The sequence below is a fragment of the Triturus cristatus genome, chromosome 12, assembly GCF_964204655.1.
Source record: "Triturus cristatus chromosome 12, aTriCri1.1, whole genome shotgun sequence".
Lineage (NCBI taxonomy): Eukaryota > Metazoa > Chordata > Amphibia > Caudata > Salamandridae > Triturus > Triturus cristatus.
In genome coordinates, this window is record NC_140595.1 from 263,797,088 (window position 1) to 263,817,788 (window position 20,701).

Consider the following 20,701-nt stretch of genomic DNA (forward strand, 5'->3'; position numbering starts at 1 on the left):
CTCTCAATGAGAAGTTTAATGTAAGGATGCTTATCTGTAATGCTATTGGGGTCCATGCCCTTATTGGAGAAATATTAGGCTCAGTAATGATCCTCCTCACAGAGAGTGCCCGAGGCCAAGCCATTCAGGGGTTCAAATTGTCAATTAAAGTCTCTGCCAATGATTACCCCGAGGTTTGCAGTGATGGGAAACAGCTATCACAACGCGGGTATTACAACGCAAAGCTATTTCAACGCAACATTTACAACGCAAACTCTATCACAACGCATGCTATTTCAACGCATGCCATCACAACGCTTATGTAATTACATCGCATGCCATTACAACGCAATTTTGGGTAAGTACTCTAGATTATTTAAGTAGTTTAAAGCATGTATTTCTATAATTTTATAGTTTTAATATTAAAAATTAATTAATTTAATTTTTTTAGAAAGATGTTGTAAAGCATGTATTACTACTATTACTTATGTATGTTAATGAAAGTAAATATAAATATACTTTGAAAAAAATAATTAAATACCCTACACTATCCAGCACTTACCCTACTGTTGCACCCCCGTGGAGTTAGAATAGTAATTAATACTCCTACACTATCCAGCTCTTACCCTACTGTTGCACCCCCCTGGAGTTAGAATAGTAATTAATCCCCCTACACTATCCAGCACTTACCCTACTGTTGCACCCCCCTGGAGTTAGAATTGTAATTAATGCTCCTACACTATCCAGCATTTACCCTACTGTTGCACCCCCATTGAGTTAGAATAGTAATTAATACCCCTACACTATCCAGCACTGAGCCTACTGTTGCACCCCCCTGGAGTTTGAATAGTAATTAATACCCCTACACTATCCAGCACTTGCCCCACTGTTGCACCCCCCTGGAGTTAGAATAGTAATTAATACTCCTACACTATCCAGCACTTACCCTACTGTTGCACCCCCCTGGAGTTAGAATAGTAATTAATACTCCTACACTATCCAGCACTTACCGTACTGTTGCACCCCCCTGGAGTTAGAATAGTAATTAATACTTCTACACTATCCAGCACTTACCCTACTCTTTGGGGTATAATTATATTAGAAATACATTCATAAAAAAATTAAAATATCTATGTTATTTTCTAAAAATTATTCAGAAGCCAGTAATAACTCCATTATAGTTTTTATACCAAAAACGTTTTTCAAAAATTATGAAATAAAATGTTTGCACTTAAAAAAGTATTTTTTTAAATATTCTAGGATTAATAAAGTGAAAAATTATTTTTAAAATTAAATTTTTACACAGAACATTTCACTTATAATCATGAAATATTTATGATATTATTTTGGGATGATATAAACAAGAATAATAATATTTATTAATAATATTATATTGAGTTGAATATTATAAAATATAAAAAAGATGCATTTTCCCACGCTTTTACATTGATGTCAATGGTGAAAATTGTCCTTCATTTATTTCTACAGTAACCTATGACGTAGCCGCGTCTACTTGATTCCTGGTAATTTTTGAAGGATCGCGGGACACAGTAGAAGCATGTTGGAGCAGCTAAAAGGTAAGAAAAGTTAAACTACAAATTAAACATGAAAAAAGGTTGTACATTTAAAATGAATAAATATTTAAATAGTGGCAAATGGATAAAGCGTGTTTGCGTATTTTATGTTTTAAATTTAGATTTCAAAAAAATAAACGTGTTTTAAAATGATTTTTATTTTTGCAATATATAGACAGAATGCTTTAAGTTAATTAAAATGCATATAAAATATTTACAATTATGTATACTTTATGATGAAAGAAATTGTCCGTTTTTCTTTTTTGTTGCTCCAGATGACGTTGACGCGTAAACGTAAAACTTGAAGACCGCTATTTTAAGGATCATCTCCGGACAGAGCTGAAGGAAGGTAGACTTGCGTTCAGGTAAGATATTTTTAAATACTTTAAATATATAGTGCATGTGTGACATTTTTTGAAAGGAGAGACAAGGGAGGTTTCTACATTGTATAAATGTGTTTAATGTGTTTTACGTTACTTTTGAATAACTATGTTGTCAGCGTATGCCCACGTCGGGTCACATGTTTACCGATGCAATTTTGGAAAGTTAATTAAATTGGCTACTGAAAGGTTCTGTATTCTTTGTTATAAATATTGATTAACAAAAATTTTAAAATTGAATTATTCTTGAAAAACTGAAAAAAGGAAAGATACTTGGATTGATTTGGGAAACCGGAAGGTGAATGAGGATTTTTTTTCGCTGACTACATCGTTTTTTGGGGATTATTTCGTCCATGGTTCGCTATATGGATTTGGAAACATTGGAAAGAATACATATTCAAACAGATTTATTTTATAACCGTAAATTTATTTTTTCTAAAATTTAGTACTTGAGAAATACTTGAGTATTAAAATGAATACCCGAGTATTAATTTTAATAGCGAGTACTTAAAAAAAAATATATGTACACTTTCTTCTCACACTTTAATATACTTCCCCACCCAAAACCCCTATTTTCCCTGTATCCCGTGTCAGGAGGTATTTGACATAAAACATTTTTTCGACATATGCGTTATAATGGCATGCGTACTATTGTCTTGCGTTGTAATGTCTTTTTCAATGCATTTTACATATTTGCGATGTATTGGTTTGCGTTGTGAAAACATTCGTTGTAAATGACTATGCGCTATAAAAAATGCGTTGTAAATGCATGCGTTGTAATAGCATGCGTGGTAACGTCACACAACCGCAGTGATGGTTGTGAGACAAGTAGTTAGTTGTTCGAGTGTGGTGGACTCTGTCTCTCTGGGTACTGGTCGGGAATATACATTAATTAAGACTATGTCTAATCCCGTATGAAAGGTAAGGAGTACACAAAGGATGTCACGAGAAGAGCTCTGTAGCTGTTTTGCCTCACAACCCAAATGTACTGCGACCCAGGTACACAGGCCTCCAGAAGGTCTGCCCTTCCCCCCATGAGTAGCTGGGATGCTAAACGATGCGTAGCCCATTCTATGTATTTCATCTTTGGCCCATGTTCCAAGAAACATGCAGATTTCATGCTGCTCTATGAAGTGACCCCATTCCGGACTATCCAGTTTGGAGGGCAGTCCAACTATGTTCCAAGAAAGGATTTGCAGACTGGCAGGGCCCATTTGGTTTGTTAAGCAGGAGGGGTTTGTAACTTCATTCTCTTGACTGCCCAAAGGGAGTTGGCAGAACTCCATTCGCTGAGCTGTACTTGTTCTGTTAGCTGGATCGTGAGCGCCCTTTGGAGTATGTGAGGTATTCGCTACATCCCTCTGAGCTAAGTTGGAGGTCTGTGTATCCTGATGTAAAGGAACAAGGGTTGGTGGATTAATGACGGCTGTCTTGTGTGTACTCCTAGTTAGCCTAAACTTCCCTGCCTCACTTTCCAAATCCAGCCCCAGATTCTACTTTGAGAATCTTCTCCTATGTACACTTGTCCTTTGCTGTGTCCCCACCTCTCTAAGTTGATTGGATAATTCTTGTGGGGGCTCCTCACTCTTGAGTCAATCTACTGAAAAAATCCTATACAAAGTATATGTACTGTATTCTGAAAAGAATTGCATTATCAGTAACACTACTGTAATCAAATCAAAGTACATTTACAATTGCAATCCAAACTGTGTTACAACTGTATATTTACTGCAAAGTATTTATCACTTTCCTGTGCCAGGCTTGCTTGGTTCTAGGAAATAAAATAAAAGAATATTTTTATACAAAAACAATTGGTCTGAAGTTCAGTCTTTGAGTGTGTGAATTCATTTGCTGACTGAGTGTGTACAACACATGCTTAACACTGTCCTCTGATAAAGCCTTACTGCTCGACCACAGTACCACAAATAGAGAGTGAGGTTCTATCTACTTTACCTCAGCCTACCTTTTGGATTCCACTGGACTCTGTGCACACTATACCTCACATTTTTTTAAATAACACATTTTATTGAATTTTGATGGTACAGTCTGGGCCGCAGCCCTGCATATACATATTGAAAACAAAAATGATTTGGATGTACCAAGTATGTGTACATTATGAACTGCAAAACTTGCATATATAACAACAAAAACTTGGCGCAGACAGATCCAACTCCCATATATTTTAGGGAGTCCAACTGAGTACATGTACAGACAATGAAGTAGTGTGGTGTATGTTATATTGTAGTCAGGGGTGTGCAGAAAGAATCTCCTATAAGGGGGTCTGAGAGGGAAGGGGAGGTAAGTCTATACCCAGATATGCTGCCCATCTGGACCATATTTTCCTGTGTTTCTGGGGGCAGCCTCATGCTTGGAACACAGAAATCTCTGCACCATTGCATCTGTCTAGGTCTTTTCTCCATCTCCCCAATGTTGGGGGGGGAAGACCCCTTCCATAACTGGCCGATATCGCGCCTAGCAATAGTGAGGGCCAGGAAGAGCAGGTGCTGTTTGTACTGGTTCCCCCATCCCGTCAGTGCAATGTAGTAAGAATAACTTTGGGTCAAATGGGAGATCTCAGGATAATACCCTGCCCAGACAGTTTGAGACTTTGTGCTAGAAGGCTTGTAATGCTGTGCAGCTCCAGACCGTATGTATAAATGTTCCCTTTTGCCTTTCGCAACGCAAACATTGGGGGGAGTGGATGACCCCCATCTTCCAGAGACGGGATTGGGTATAGTATACACGGTGTATGTATTTAGATTGAATGAGGCGGTATCAAGAAGACACAGCCGCTCCCCGGGGGCTAGCTAGGGCTTCAGCCCATTCGTCACCAGTTAAATCTGGTATGTCGTCCTGCCACGCCCTTCTAGTCTTATATAATGCTGTTCTGGTGTGTGTCATTAAAGTCTGATAGATCTGACGGATATTGTGTGCACCCAGGCCTCCCATTAGGAGGCGTCCCTCAAGGAGATGGAACTCTGGCAGGGTGTCCAAAGAGAGAATCGTGGGGGTAAGAGCATGGCGCGGTTGAAGGTATTTGTAAAATTGCATCTTATGCAACTGGAATTCTACCTGTAACTGGTGGAAGGACTTTAGAATAGTGCCCTGCATAATATCCCCCAGTGTGGATATGCCCACTAGGTCCCATTTGCGAATCCCATTAGAGCCGCCACCTGGCGTAGATGGGTACCGTGCCACAGGGGAGTCGCCTGGGCCAGGCGGCCACGCCATCCCATCTGCCTAACCGTGTACCTCCAAAGCCGAACCACGTTCTGCTGGCATGAGGTTGGAAGTCTAGGCTCAGTGCGCTATATAGCAGTCGAAGAAGCGGGACACCCTCCATCGCCGCATGTTCCAGTGCTAATGCCAGGTCCATTGGTGAGCAATACCACCATTCATTTATGATTAATAAATGGGAGGCCGCGTAATAGGAATATACATCCGCCGCTGCGATGCCGCCACAATATGTTGATTGGGCACAGGTCTGTAGTGCCACCAGAACCACCCCACCATTCCATAGGAATTTATTATGAATGGCGTTTATTTGTGCAAACCAGGATCGTGGTATATGATACGGGAAGTTCTGCAGCCGGTATAGTACTCTAGGTAAAGAGACCATTTTAAAAATCGCTGAGCGCCCGTACAGCAAGAGTGGGAGGGAGGACCATATTGTTGTCTCATCTCGGAGACTGGTGACAAGCGGATTTATAATGTGTGCCCATAAAATACTTGGGCAAGGCGACATGAAGATACCCAGATATTTATAGCCCTCGGTCGCGTGGACCAACTGGGCCGGCCAGGTTTCTCGTCCTTGGTCACCACATACCGTGAACAGCGCGGATTAGAGGGGTTAATATGGAGCCCGGTGGTCTGGCCAAATACTCGATGGATATGCAGAATTCGTGGGCCCGAAATCCATGGGTCGGTCATAAAGAAAAGGACGTCATCTGCATACAGCACGATGCTGTCGGGTCAGGACTGTGGCCCCTCAAAGCCGCAGAGCACTGGGTCATTGCGTACCCACGCCGCCAGAGGTTCCACGGGCATGTCGAATAGGAGTGGGGACAGGAGAGAGCCCGGTCGCGTGCTGCGATGGATAGGGAAGGGGGCCGACTGGAGCCTGGCTATGCGAACTGAAGCCGTGAGGTTTTTATAGAGCAGGCGGAAATATGCTAAAAAGCACAGGCCGAAATTGACGTCTTCAAGACGTTGGAAAAGGTACACCCAGCTGGGTGAGTTGAATGCCTTGTCAATATCGGCTAGCAGTTTGGCCGTGGGGCGCCCTAGCTCTGGGACCACAGCCATGGCATTGTGGACCCGTCGGACATTGTGGCGAGTGGCCCGGGTGGCATGAAGCCAGATTGATCTGGGTGGATCAGGTATTGTACACAAGCCCGCAGGCGATATGCTAGGACCTTGCCCAAGAGTTTGGGCTCAAAATTAATAAGGGAGATGGCGCGGTAGGAGGATGGATTGTCCGGTGGGTGGCCAGGCTTGAGGAAGAGGAATATCTCAGCATGCCGCCAGTCCTGGAGTAACAGGCATTGTTCGAGGGCGTCATGCATTGCCTCAAACATGTGTGGACCTAGTGTAGACATATGTAGTCGAAGAAATTCCATTGAGAATCCATTGGGGCTGGGGGCCCGCACCGAGCGCATTGCTACCAGCACCGCACTTAGCGCATCAGTGTTGATAGGGGCGTCTAGTTGGTCTCGCATCTGGTTGGGGAGTCTTCAGGGGGAAAATATCTCTAAGGAACTCAGCTATGAGAGCCTCCGATAGCTGTTCTTGTTACACAAATAATGCAGAGAAGTAGTGCGCGAATTCTTCAGAGACCGCCCCGGGAGACGAATGTAGAGCACCATCTGCGCCTCGGATAATTGTGACGGTGGCCGGGAACCTCCCCACCTGACATAGCTTATGAAGCATTTTGCTTGATTTGTCCCCCCCCCCCCATTGATAAATCCGGTGTTACGACGCCAGCCAGATTTTTTTCGCCTCGCCCATGAGATGATGTTGTGTTGTTGTGTTTGGAGTATGTTTCATTGGAAGGGGGGACTGGGTTTGTGAATATATTGTACCTCTAGGGATGCTTGGTGGGTTTTCAGTTCGGTCAGTTGGGCGGAGTGTTTGCGTTTCTCATTCGCACGATAGCTAATGTCAACCCCTCAGACTGTGGGCTTTAGGGCTTCCATTAGGGTACACATGGATGAGGCCGAAGCTACATTCATGTCAAGATACTCCGGGATTGCCCTAGTGAGTGTCTCCTGGTAATCGAGATCCCGGAGGTGCCATGGGGACATACGCCACTTAAAGGGGGGTTTTTGGGAGTGTGTATGGAGTTTAACAGCAACCGGGGAGTGATCTGACAGCCCCCTAGGGAGGTTTGAGACCTGAGAAAACCTATGAATGTAGCTACGTGGCATGAATATGTAGTCCAACCAGGATAGGGAGCCGTGGACGGTGGACATATAAGTGTAGCTCAGCTTGGCGGGATGGTACGTTCACCATATGTCCGACCATCCCAGTGTAATGGCAAGGAGGCACAATTTAGATGTATCGGTTGAGGGGCCAGGGTCAGACCCACGCCTTCTATCTAGAGGTTACAACAAACAAGTGATGGACGGAATGCTGACAATGCAGACATTCTCCCCCAGTCAAGAGATCTGGGTTAAATCCATCGTTCTTTTGCCCACTACGCCAGCCCAGTTTAGACATGGCCATATGCAAATCAGTCTTGACCCTGTGCCTCATGGGAACAGTCCAGCCCGAACTGCCAAGCCAGGTCTTCTCTGGACCGGAATCAAGCATCCTAGGACCGGTTTCTGGCTATCAGCCGTCATCAGCCAGGATAGCTTGACTCCAGTGGCGTAGTGAGCACGGGTCCCACGTCTGGGAATACCCATCCCACTTAGGGCGAAAAGCGTTACAACAAACAAGTGATGGACGGAATGCTGACAATGCAGACATTCTCCCCCAGTCAAGAGATCTGGGTTAAATCCATCGTTCTTTTGCCCACTACGCCACCCCAGTTTAGACATGGCCATATGCAAATCAGTCTTGACCCTGTGCCTCATGGGAACAGTCCAGCCCAAACTGCCAAGCCATGTCTTCTCTGGACCGGAATCAAGCATCCTAGGACCGGTTTCTGGCTATCAGCCGTCATCAGCCAGGATAGCTTGACTCCAGTGGCGTAGTGAGCACGGGTCCCACGTCTGGGAATACCCATCCCACTTAGGGCGAAAAGCGTTACAACAAACAAGTGATGGACGGAATGCTGACAATGCAGACATTCTCCCCCAGTCAAGAGATCTGGGTTAAATCCATCGTTCTTTTGCCCACTACGCCACCCCAGTTTAGACATGGCCATATGCAAATCAGTCTTGACCCTGTGCCTCATGGGAACAGTCCAGCCCGAACTGCCAAGCCATGTCTTCTCTGGACCGGAATCAAGCATCCTAGGACCGGTTTCTGGCTATCAGCCGTCATCAGCCAGGATAGCTTGACTCCAGTGGCGTAGTGAGCACGGGTCCCACGTCTGGGAATACCCATCCCACTTAGGGCGAAAAGCGTTACAACAAACAAGTGATGGACGGAATGCTGACAATGCAGACATTCTCCCCCAGTCAAGAGATCTGGGTTAAATCCATCGTTCTTTTGCCCACTACGCCACCCCAGTTTAGACATGGCCATATGCAAATCAGTCTTGACCCTGTGCCTCATGGGAACAGTCCAGCCCGAACTGCCAAGCCATGTCTTCTCTGGACCGGAATCAAGCATCCTAGGACCGGTTTCTGGCTATCAGCCGTCATCAGCCAGGATAGCTTGACTCCAGTGGCGTAGTGAGCACGGGTCCCACGTCTGGGAATACCCATCCCACTTAGGGCGAAAAGCGTTACAACAAACAAGTGATGGACGGAATGCTGACAATGCAGACATTCTCCCCCAGTCAAGAGATCTGGGTTAAATCCATCGTTCTTTTGCCCACTACGCCACCCCAGTTTAGACATGGCCATATGCAAATCAGTCTTGACCCTGTGCCTCATGGGAACAGTCCAGCCCGAACTGCCAAGCCATGTCTTCTCTGGACCGGAATCAAGCCCTAAGTGGAATGGGTATTCCCAGACGTGGGACCCGTGCTCACTACGCCACTGGAGTCAAGCTATCCTGGCTGATGACGGCTGATAGCCAGAAACCGGTCCTAGGATGCTTGATTCCGGTCCAGGGAAGACATGGCTTGGCTGTTCGGGCTGGACTGTTCCCATGAGGCACAGGGTCAAGACTGATTTGCATATGGCCATGTCTAAACTGGGGTGGTGTAGTGGGCAAAAGAACGATGGATTTAACCCAGATCTCTTGACTGGGGGAGAATGTCTGCATTGTCAGCATTCCGTCCATCATTTGTTTGTTGTAACGCTTCTATCTAGAGGTGACATGAGGTTGTTCCAGTGTCCTCCCAAAAGGGTCAAACCTTCTGGGAGTTCACTCCAGAGATGAGAAATGTTATCAACAAATGTATTCCCTAAGGGAGAGGGGGGGCATAGATACAACCAATGTTAATGTGTTCCCCGTATAGCGTGCCTGATAACATGACGTATCGTCCCCTTGGATCTACCCAGTGTTTTGTATGGACAAAAGGGACACAACGGTGAATGAGAATGGCAGTCCCCCAGGATTCCCTAGTGAACCCTACATGATATATCAAGTGGTATCCAAACCTGGCCAAGCAGGGAGCCTTGGTGCCCAATAAATGAGACTCCTGTAGGGGAAGGATGTCGGCCTTGTAACGTTTGGCCTGGCAAACAATGGCTCCTCTTAATTTTATTAAGTAACCCCCTGACATTCCAGGATATCACAGTCGGGTCCCCAAGTGGAGGGATATGAGCCTGTGCAGCCATCTAGTGTCAATGTACACGCTCTGAGTACCCAGCATTGTGGGATTTGGGCTGTGTGTCTGCGCTTGTGCAAGAACTGAAACCATTATAACAAAGAACCCTGTGAACCCCCCTATCTCCCCCCGATACTGCCATAAGCGAGGAGCATCTGTTGCGGTGAAGGACGCCCCAGGCCCTCAACGGGGAGCCCAGAGTCCCTCCGCCAATGGTTCCCAACCCTCCCATAAAACCTCAACATGGGGTATTAATGTCTGGGGCTGGCAGTCTCGTGGCCTGTTGTCCACGCCAACTCAGTGTTTAGTAGAGAAAGGATATTCCAAATGTCGAAAAATCGGTATGAAGTTAGAACCAGGGAACCCTGTCAGCCGATCCAGATCAAGATGCCCTTTTGGGACTGGAGGAACGTCGGTCGCCACTTTGAGTTCATCCTTTTAGATCTGTTCCAGTGCGAGCCTCGGGAGGAATCGGACTCCAGCGGCGGCGGAGAATAAGGCTTCAGATGGGTCTGTTCGTCAGTCCAAGCAAAGACAGCCTCTGGCATGTCAAAGAAGTGGGACTTGGGAGTTAGAAATGACAAGCAGTCTGGCAGGGTATAGGAGCATACATTGGATATTAAGGTCCCACAACGTACGCTTAGCCGCAGTAAAGTATTGGCGTTGTTGTTGCACTAAGCGGGTGTAGTCCGGGAAAATCATTATGAACCAGGAATCTAATATAAGTTTGCCCTTGTGCCATCTGGTGAATTGCAATACAGCATCCCGGTCCGCATAATTGAGCAGTTTAGCGATGACTGGCCTTGGGCTTTCCCCAGGGGGTGGTTTCTTTGTCAACACCCGATGGGGTCTCTCTACCACGAAGCTGGTGGATAGCATGTTCTCAGGTAGATATCTGAGCCACTGGGTGAGAAAGCGGTTCATGGAGGTGCCTTTTCAGCCCTCCGGGAAGCCCACAATGCGGAGGTGTTTCATCTGGCCCAGCCTTCTGCATCTTCCACCCAAGATGGCAGCTCCTGCGATATCATTGTCAGCTTATGAACTTTCTTCTGCAGGGTAGTCTTCAACGGATGAGACCTGTGCCTCTGCCTCCTTGATGCGATCCACCGCCTTTCTGAGGTCCTGGAGCAGGAAGGAGACCTCAGTTCCTACTGCACTGCATCGAACTTGTCCCTGGCCTCCGTGATAGCTAGCAAGAGTGCTGCATTGTCTGGTACAGCTCCGCTCGTGTCCGCTCGTGTCCCCTCCACCTGGGGTCATAGTGTAGTGGCCGAGGGTGCTCTGTCTGGCTCCTGCCCCCCCCAGGCTTATATTTGCCCCTAATTATACGCTGTGGAATGGCTGACCAGGGGTCCCAGGGAGCCGGCAGCAAGGGGGCTCGCCTTTCTGCAGGAAGAATCACAACGGGCCTCGGGCGTCACAGATTTGTCACGCTGGCGGTGCCAACTATACCTCACTTTGGTATAGTATATACAGAGCCAGCTTCCTATATTGGTGGATCAGCGATGGGATATACAACTTTGAATTTGTTGTACTACTTTGTTACCTCCTGATCGCACGACAGAACTCTTAAATTGTCTTTAGGGTTCTAATTTTCCAAATTAGCATTTTTGCAAAATTACTAAAAGTCTTGTTAGGGCCTTGGTTAAGTCCCTTTAGAATTTTAGAAAAATAAAAAGTCACTTTAGCTAGGGTTAGAAATCTTTTTTTTTTAACAATGTCTCTGTGAGAAGTCGGCCTGGCATATGCTGGTCACTAGTTAAAGTGAACCAAAGAGGGACACGGAGCCAAGTTTGTGAGGTCCTGCTCGTAGGCACCAAGGAAGTGCTGTACAAGGAATGAGCAGTTCCTAGGGGTTACTAACTAGGACGGAGGGAAAGGGGAAGAACAGGTCTTTCTTCGAAATGCCCTCACACACCCCAAGCGATGTCATGCTTCATCATTTGGGCATTTGCCCCTCGTCAGGCCGGCGCTGCAATGCCTGACGGGCTCCCGAAACCGGGGCTCTTTTTCGGGGATCTTTTGAAGAAGCCGTATGGGTGCGTGTGGGTGTGAGGGCTGGGTAGTGCACAAGGAGTGAGGTAAGTAAAAAAGGTTTAGAGCCGTCCTACTTAATTCAAGTTTTAATTATTGAGGTAGCCCTGTGTAGGAAATGATGTTCCAGAAGGGCTGACCACACCCACGCTTGATTAGCCCTTATGGAACATCATTTCCTACACAGGGCTTCTACATAATTTTAATAAGGCTGGAGCTACCTCAATAATTAAAACTTGAATTAAGTAGGACGGCTCTAAACCTTTTTTACTTACCTCACTCCTTGTGCACTACCCAGCCCTCACACCCACACGCACCCATACGGCTTCTTCAAAAGATCCCCGAAAAAGAGCCCCGGTTTCGGGAGCCCGTCAGGCATTGCAGCGCCGGCCTGACGAGGGGCAAATGCCCAAATGATGAAGCATGACATCCCTTAGGGTGTGTGAGGGCATTTCGAAGAAAGACCTGTTCTTCCCCTTTCCCCCCCGTCCTATTTAGTAACCCCTAGGAACTGCTCATTCCTTATACAGCACTAGTTAAAATGGCCACCTTGCACCAGTCCAATTCGACTCTTATGGTAGATAGGTTTAAGACAACCTTTTTAAGAAAGCTATCCTAGTGGTAGCTGTGGAGAGCAGCCTTCAGGCTAAGTCTCTGAGGAATGTAAAGCAGCTTGTTTTACCTTATAATCTCTATTACCATATGAAAGGACACCACACAGGTATATATATAAAATATATATGTATTTATTTCTAGACACACTCTACTAATCTCTTTATGAGATTAGAAGTCAGGAACATATGCACAAATCAATGTTTCACAACAAATTAAGCACTTATATGGCTGGGGCCCTATGGGCGTACCAGACCATATACTAAAAAAGAGGTATAAGAAGAACGACTTGAGAAGGGAGAAGGCCTAAGGTCTTCAGAAGCGCTGGGGCCTCACTAATCCACCCAAGGCAGGTAAGTAAAGGACCCACGGGAGACGCATGCAGTGTGGGAACAGAGCCGCGGATCCCAATAGACTTCAATGGAGCAAGTCGCGGTTGGAATTTTAAAGTTTTAGGGTACTTCGGGAGAGTCTACAAGCAAGTCACTTACAGGGTAAGTAGTTCGAGAGCCAACACACACAGGAGCACCAGAGTGCACGAGTTACCTCACCCAGGGAAGCCGGGTGCATAGGTGTCTTTTGGTGTCGGGTCGCGGCGTCGTTTTCAATGGGAGCCAAAGAAAATTTGCTGCTTGCGAAGACAGGAGAAGTGTCCGATGGAATCCAAGGCTGGATTCTGAAGAAAGAAGACCTGAAAGCAGTGGAGACAGTGTTCAAAGTCACTTGCCAGTGACCCGGGGCCAGGAATCTGGATGCCCACAGACGTCGGGTGTTTTCAGGTGATCACCGGTGTCTTGACTCTTCAGCCACGAGGTCCAGGAGGCGTCGACGATGACCAGGAGCTGGATTCAGACTGTCCCATGAAGTCTGCAGCTTACTAAGGTGTCGGCAACCGCATTGGAGCCAACAAGCCTTGGCAACAGCAAGTCTCGTGGAATGTGAGGAAAGTCAGCGGTGCAGACCAGCAAGGTCTGAGGGACTCACCCAGCAAGGGTAAGTCAGGGCAGGCCTGGAGCAACCAGGGGAGCCCTTTGGTTCGATGAAGAAGTCTTCAGGGGACCCACAAGCCAACCGGCAAGGGATCGCGAAGACGCCTCGTGAGGATTCGCTTCACAGGAGCCCACGGTCACTCGGGAAATCCTGCTGGAGGCTTGGACCACACGCGGTCCAATGCACAAGTTCGTAGAATGTCGTGAAGGGGTTGCACTCGACAATAGTGCACGGTACCCGGGTATTGCTGTTCCTCGTCACTCGTGGGGTCTACTCGCCTCAGGTTTGCTGGGGACTCACAATGGCCGTCGAGAAGTCAGGAAATCCCCTTTCGGGGCTGCAGGGACTTCGGACTCCGGCGGGAGCAGGAAAGTCTGCGACCGTTGATTCAAAGTTTTTGTGCCTGCCAAGCAGGGGAGTCACTCCTTGACTCCAAGGGAGATTCTTCAGTCTTCCAAAGGTAGTGGAACGTCGAAGGTCCAGGATTCTTCTTGTAGAGCGTCGTCCAGGGATATCTAGTTTGCAATGGCAAGGGTTCCCCATCTTATACTAAAGGAAAGGGAGGGACTAGTTCTATGACCACTCCTATGGGAGGGTCAGGTGAGTGGGTGGTTACACCCACTTCCCTTTGTCCAGTTTCGCGCCAGAGCAGGGGCAGGTAGCCCCTGAACTGGTTTGAGCTGGCATATGCACAGAGGAGCCTCCTGCTCCCCCAGTGCAGGACTTCAAAACACTCTAGGAGTGCACCCACCCAGCCCCAAAACACTAAATCCTGTCTGGAAGGTGGTTACACTTCCCTGTGACAGGATGCCTATTGTTGGGCCTCCTCCACTGCGAGTTTCGGTCAGCAGCAGGAGGGCAGCCCAGTGTCTGTGCTGGTGGCATCCATTTTGTGATGCCAGGCCTCTTTCAAGAATCTACCGTGTTTCCACAGTGGGTACATGTCTATCCCTCTAGAAGGGTGGGATCATACTCCCACACCAGTTACTGGTGTGGGGGTATGATTCCAAGCCGTTTGTCACCAAACACGACATGTTTTGATGCAGCCATCCCAAAGTTAGCATTTACCGCTAGGTTATAATGCACTTAAGAGTATATGGTTTAACCGCATCCACAAACAGCCACAGAGAATAGACTCTGCCAGCTGCAGAGGGGCCCTGCTCATGCAGAGGCAACCCCCTCACATGGAAAACAAAGCACCCTCTCCCTCAGGATTGATAGGGCCTGCCTTAGGTGTGACTGATAGGTTTATATGTGTGTGTAAGGTGAGATATAGGGAACCTATACCTCAGTGAGGAGTGCTAACACTACCTCACTCAGGCTGCAGTAGCAGGCCTTTGGTGTCAGATTTAGTCTGCTTCCCAGGGGTGGCATAATACATGCTTCAGCCCCTGGTAGGCCTGTGAAGTACCTATGCCCTTGATACCCAAGGTACCATATACTAGGGGCTCATAAGGTACCACAGTATCCAATCACTAGTGCATCTAATATGCACTCCAAGTTGTTTAGAGAGAACAGAGAGGATGGGGCCCTGATTATCAGGGACCCAGCCAGACTATAGCCATAAACCAGTGTAAACATCAGAAAAAAAGGTGGGGGCAACATAAGTGCAGATCCTACTCTCCTACAGTCTCAAAACAAGAACCCAGCTGTTAGTGAAAATAACCACAATATCATAGAGGATCAGGTTGAGGAGCTTGACCTCACCCCTTACCTTCACTTGTCTTTCAAGTAGTTAAGGTCCCTATGCAAAATTTAAAATATCATTATAGGGTCTTATCCCACCTAACAGAGAGTGAGAGAGACACACACGCCTAGCACCAATTTACTCAAGAAGGATAAAGAGCAATCTTATGATCCTAAAATCCCCAAAGGGATTGTCACTAAATATGAAGAGAGTGAGGACATCACAAAATGGTTCAAAGCATTTGAGAGGGCCTGAAATGTGAAAGTGAAGAAGTAACACTAGGGGGCACTCCTTTGGGAACTGTTCTCTGGTAACTGCAGAGAAAGACTCCTGAACCTTTCTGGGGCAGATGTTGGGTCTTATGACCTCATGAAGAGAACTTTGATTGAGGGAATTGGACTCACAACTGAGGAATATAGAACACAAAACCAATCCTTGATTGACTTCGTAGACTACTCAGCTAAAACACGAAATGGTTGGTTAACTGGACACAATGTGCATGATTTCAATAGACTTTATAATCTGTTTATGAAAGAACATAAGTAATTGCACTAATAAAAAGTTACATCAGCATTTGGTAGACCTAAGTCTAATTTCTCCACAAGAATTGGGAAAGAAGGCAGACCATTGGGTCAAGACAAGGGTGACAAAAACAACCACTGGGGGTGACCAAAAGAAAGGTGTTACAAATGCTCCCCAGGGGAAAGGTGGTGAGAATCACCAAGATAAAAAGCCTGAGTCTTCAAAAGGGCCCCAAACACCTGCACAGGGGGGTGGGTCCCAAAACTCTTCCCAACCTACTACTAAGAACAGGGGAAAGAACTTTGTTCCTTTAAAGGCCTGGTGTAACAACTGTATATAGTTGGAACACTTAACTGGAGATGCTACTTCTCCTAACAAGAAGCCCCCTAGTCCTAGTACAGCTACTCCTGGTGTAGCAAGTCTCAACAGTGTGCCAAGAGTTAATCGTGTTGCCAACTAAAGCAGTTCTAGTTTCAGAAGGGGAATTGAGTTTGCCACTGTAGCTGTGTGGCTACCCAACTTAAAGAAGTATTTGCAATACCCTTGGGATTAATGTAAGTAGGACAGAAGCTCTGAGGGATACAGGTGGCAGTGTCACTATAGTGAGAGATACACTGGTTTCCCCTGAGCAATACTTGATTGGGGGAACTTACCCAGTCACCAATGCTGACAGTGTTACCACTAACCATGCAATGGCTATGGTTACATTAAACTGGGGGGGGGGGGGGGTTACTGGCCTGAAACAGGTAGTGGTCTCTCCAAAGCTACCAGCTGCATGTCTGCTTGGCAATGACCTGGAAACCTCAGCATGGGCTGAGGTTGAACTGAAAACCCATGCAGCAATGGTGGATATCCCTGAGATGGTGTGTGTAAAAACAAGAGCACAGAGCAGAAAACTGGGTGGAAAGAAGTGTTGGAGCCTGAAAGTATGACCCAACCTTCCAAGAGTAAAGGTGAGAAGACTAGGAAACCAGCTTCTGAACAACAAAATGACCAGGACTCCTCTCCTCAGGGAGAGGACTTGAACACCCCAGAGGGAACTGAGCCCATGGAGCTTGACCCTTACCAGGTTTAACTCTCGGGCCCACGGGGACCATCTAGGGAAGAGCTGTGCCATGGACAGCAGGACTGTCCAACTCTTGAAAGAATGAGGCAGCAAGCTGCTGCACAGGAAAAGGGAGATGTCAGTGGTACCCACCAAGTTTATTGGGAAGAGGGACTACTGTACATTGAGGCCAAAGACCCCAACCCTGGAGCCACTAGGAGAGTGGTAGTGCCTCAGAAGTACACGGAGCTCCTCCTAACTTTAGCTCATGACATCCCTCTAGCAGGGCATCTGGGCCAAACCAAAACCTGGGAAAGGCTAGTTACCCACTTTTACTGGCCCCAGATGTCTCAGAAAGTAAAAGGAGTTTGTCAGCTCCTGTGTACCTGTCAAGCCAGAGGCAAACAGGAGAACACCCAAAGCCCCCCTTGACTCCACTACTAGTGGTTGGGGTTCCCTTTGAAAGGGTAGGTGTTAACATAGTGGGTCCACTTGAACTTCCCACAGAATCAGGAAACAAAGTTATACTAGTGGTAGTGGATCATGCTACAAGGTATCCCGAGGCAATTCCCCTTAGGACTACTACAGCTCCTGCAGTAGCCAAGCCCCTCATTGGTGTCTTCATCAGGGTAGGGTTTCCGAAGGAGGTGGTGTTAGACAAAGGTTCCAACTTCATGTCTGCTTACCTCAAACACAGGTGGAAAGAGTGTGGAGTGCAGTACAAGTTTACTACACCTTATCACCCAAAAACCAAGTTGCCTTGTTGAAAGATTTCTCTTACCATGTTTGCTTTTGGCTTACAAAGGTGTGCCACAAAAGGGAGTAGTGTTTTCCCCCTTTGAACTTCTGTTTGGCTATCGTGTGAGGGGATCACTCTCTCTTGTAAAAGAGGGTTGGGAGAAGCTTCTCCAAGAACCCAAACAAGATATTGTGGACTATGTGCTTGGCCTAAGGTCCAGAATGGCTGAGTACATGGAAAAAGCATCCAAGAATCTTGAGGCCAGCCAGGCGCTTCAGAAGCACTGATATGACCAAAAGGCTGCACTGGTACAATTTCAACCAGGGCAAAAGGTGTGGGTTTTGGAGCCAGTGGCACCAAGGGCTCTCCAGGACGGATGGAGTGGCCCTTACCCCATCTTAGAAAAAAAAGAAATGTTAGTTCACCTACTTGGTTGACCTGGGCACAAGCAGGACACCCAAAAGGTCCATGTGAACCACCTTAATCTTTTCCATGATAGGGCTGACATCATCATGCTAATGGTGACTGATGAGGATCAGGAGACAGAGACCTCCTCGCATACAGTCCAAAAGATGGGTCAGTGGATGGAGTTGTCTTTTCAGACACCCTCTCTGCCCAACAGCAGACTAATTGAAAGCAAATCTTGCAGCAGTATGCAAAGCTCTTTTCCTTGACCCCTGGCCAGACAAACTGGTGTACCCATGATGTGGACACTGGTGACAGTTCACCTGTCAAAAAACAAAATCTATCGCCAGTCTGATCAAGTCCAGGAAAGCATCAGAGCTGAAGTCAGCAAGATGCTGGAGTTCGTGGTTATTGAACCCTCCGAGAGCCCCTGGGCCAGCCCAGTGGTTCTAGTCCCCAAACCTCATCCCCAGGGTGAAAAGAGAGAAATGAGGTTCTGTGTGGACTATAGAGGGCTCAACTCTGTCACCAAGATAGATGCTCACCCTATTCCAAGAGCAGATTAACTGACAGACAAACTAGGTGCAGCCACATTTCTAAGTACCTTTGACTTAACTGCAGGGTACTGGCATGGCACCAGGAGCAAAGGAAAAGACAGCATTCTCCAAACCTGATGGGCATTATCAGTTTACTGTTATGCCCTTTGGTTTAAAGAATGCCCCTGCCATCTTCCAGAGGTTGGTAAATTAGGTCCTTGCTGGATTGGAATCCTGTAATGCAGCTAATCTAGATGATATTGCTATCGTTAGTTCCACCTGACAGGATCACCTGATCCACCTTGGGAAGGTTTTAAATGCCCTGCAAACTGCCGGCCTAACTATCAAGGCATCCAAACGCCAGATAGGTAAAAGGTAAAAATGTATTGTGCAGTTAATTAAAACCATTACAAATCTCCAATTTACACAGTTTCAAGCTAAAACAAATTACAATAGTGTTATAGTAGTTCATTACTAAAAGACTACTCATTCAGAATATAAAGTAAAAACTATAAAAACATGTGGTTAGTAGTTTATAAGCCTCAAATATGCCTGAAGGCTAGCCCAAAACCACCTCTATCGGAGCCTCTTATACCGCAGAGGATGTTGGGTGGGGAATAAAGTGCCATGCTCGCTAATTGCTAAGAGCCTTAGTCAGGCGACCGGGGGCAGTGGGAGCGATTTCATTACTCAATGCCCATGTGGGGTTATACTGGTATTAAAAGCAGTTAGCCAGATCTATATACGCAAAATTGCCTTGCAGATGTTTTAGACATGAGTCAGGGCATAGTTAAAGTTCGTACTTAGATGCTTGATTTACATATATTTCTAGGGTTAGTCATCTTGGCAAACTCAGCTTGGCACGGGCTAAGAAGTAGAGAGTACTTAATTCCAAAATCATCATTGCGGTGCATCAAAGGTTGGCACTTGGGACTTAGCGCAAAATGCAAAGTGTGCTTAGATTACAGATATTTCTAAACACAGAGCTCCTTGCCAGAATAGGCCTGGTAAGGACTAAGAAATAAAGAGTACTTATTACGAGGGAGGGCATTAGCAGTTGTTGCAGAGCAACAGGGGTTAGCCCCCTAGAGTGATTTGAGCTTGCTGGGTCTCCATTTCAGACCGGCTAGTTATTAGAACTTATGGTACAAGGGGGCGGCATGAGATAACCCACCGCATGATCTTAAGCTATCCTTGTTTCGGTCCATCAAATGTGTAAAACGTGCAATACTAAAAAACACTCATTAAAACAGAGTAATTTTAAAGTCACGGCCAGCGTCTCTTCAGATGTAGTGACTTGGAGCAATGCTGTTTAGCAAGGGCCAATTTTACATCTTGACCCTTTTTCCTCCGGATTGCTTTAACCTCCTAGAGTATAAGAAAAACGCTCCGAATACCGATAATGTACTTCCTATTTCTTCGCTGAGGCGTTCAGGAACTATTCTCCATGTGGGTCATGAACGTATGTTCTCCTCTGCATCTCCTTGAAATTCTTTTTATTTTTTGAGGCGAGCTTCGGCGGCTGCTAGGAATTTACCATCCAGCAACTCAGTTGGATGTCATCGCCGCAAAAGGATGCCAGCACCGCTTGCCTGAAAGATCGTATCCGTTTTCTGTTGAAAAGCGGTCTCAGAAGGTTTTTGTAGTAGTTCCCTACAAATAGTTATCAGATGCACTATGTTTTCTTCACCTTCACCACAGAGACAACACTTTGCTGGTGTCTGAGCGCGTAGCTAAGAGGGTAGATGATTTGACGAGGGCAGAAGCCCTAGGCGCAGTTTCAAAAATCTCTTCAGTTTTTTTTGGAGAAGCCAGTCTGGAGGTATCCTTGGGGCAAGAGTTTAATATAGGATTGTACAGTGAGCCAGCCATGTGCACGCTCTACCAGGGAGACTTTATCCTGCCAGAGTGATTCTTTCCTGACAGTCTTGTTAACTACTTTTGTTTTAGCATGCCGGGCCCCTGGGAGTTCCCAAAGCTGTCATAGCCCCAGCTGGTTGATAGCTGCCTCCAGATAAAGCCTTGCAGGGCAAGTTTCTTTGGTTTGTAGCTCCTTCCACAGGAGAGCATTTAGCGTTTTCGGTTCTCCCCTGCTTATTTTGTGCCAGCTTTTTAGTATGATCCTTTGCGTGCCAGCTCCTCTCTTGGGAGCGCCGAATTCGAGCCTCATCTGTGCGGGAGATGTGTAACTTGGCAAGCCGAAGATCTTGCTACGGTGCCGTCAACTGTAGCAGCATCCCTCCCTCTCATAGCCTCCATGCCGTAAGTAATGGCTGGAATTAGTTTAGCTTCAATCACCTTAATAAGATG

General features: G+C 46.6%; 1 protein-coding gene across 3 annotated transcripts in view; it reads right to left on the reverse strand.

Annotated features, from left to right (window-relative positions):
- LOC146775817 (FH1/FH2 domain-containing protein 1-like) overlaps window positions 1–20,701 on the reverse strand; it is a 2,636,482-nt gene that overhangs the window by 1,503,017 nt on the left and 1,112,764 nt on the right. The gene's annotated exons all lie outside the window — the stretch shown is intronic.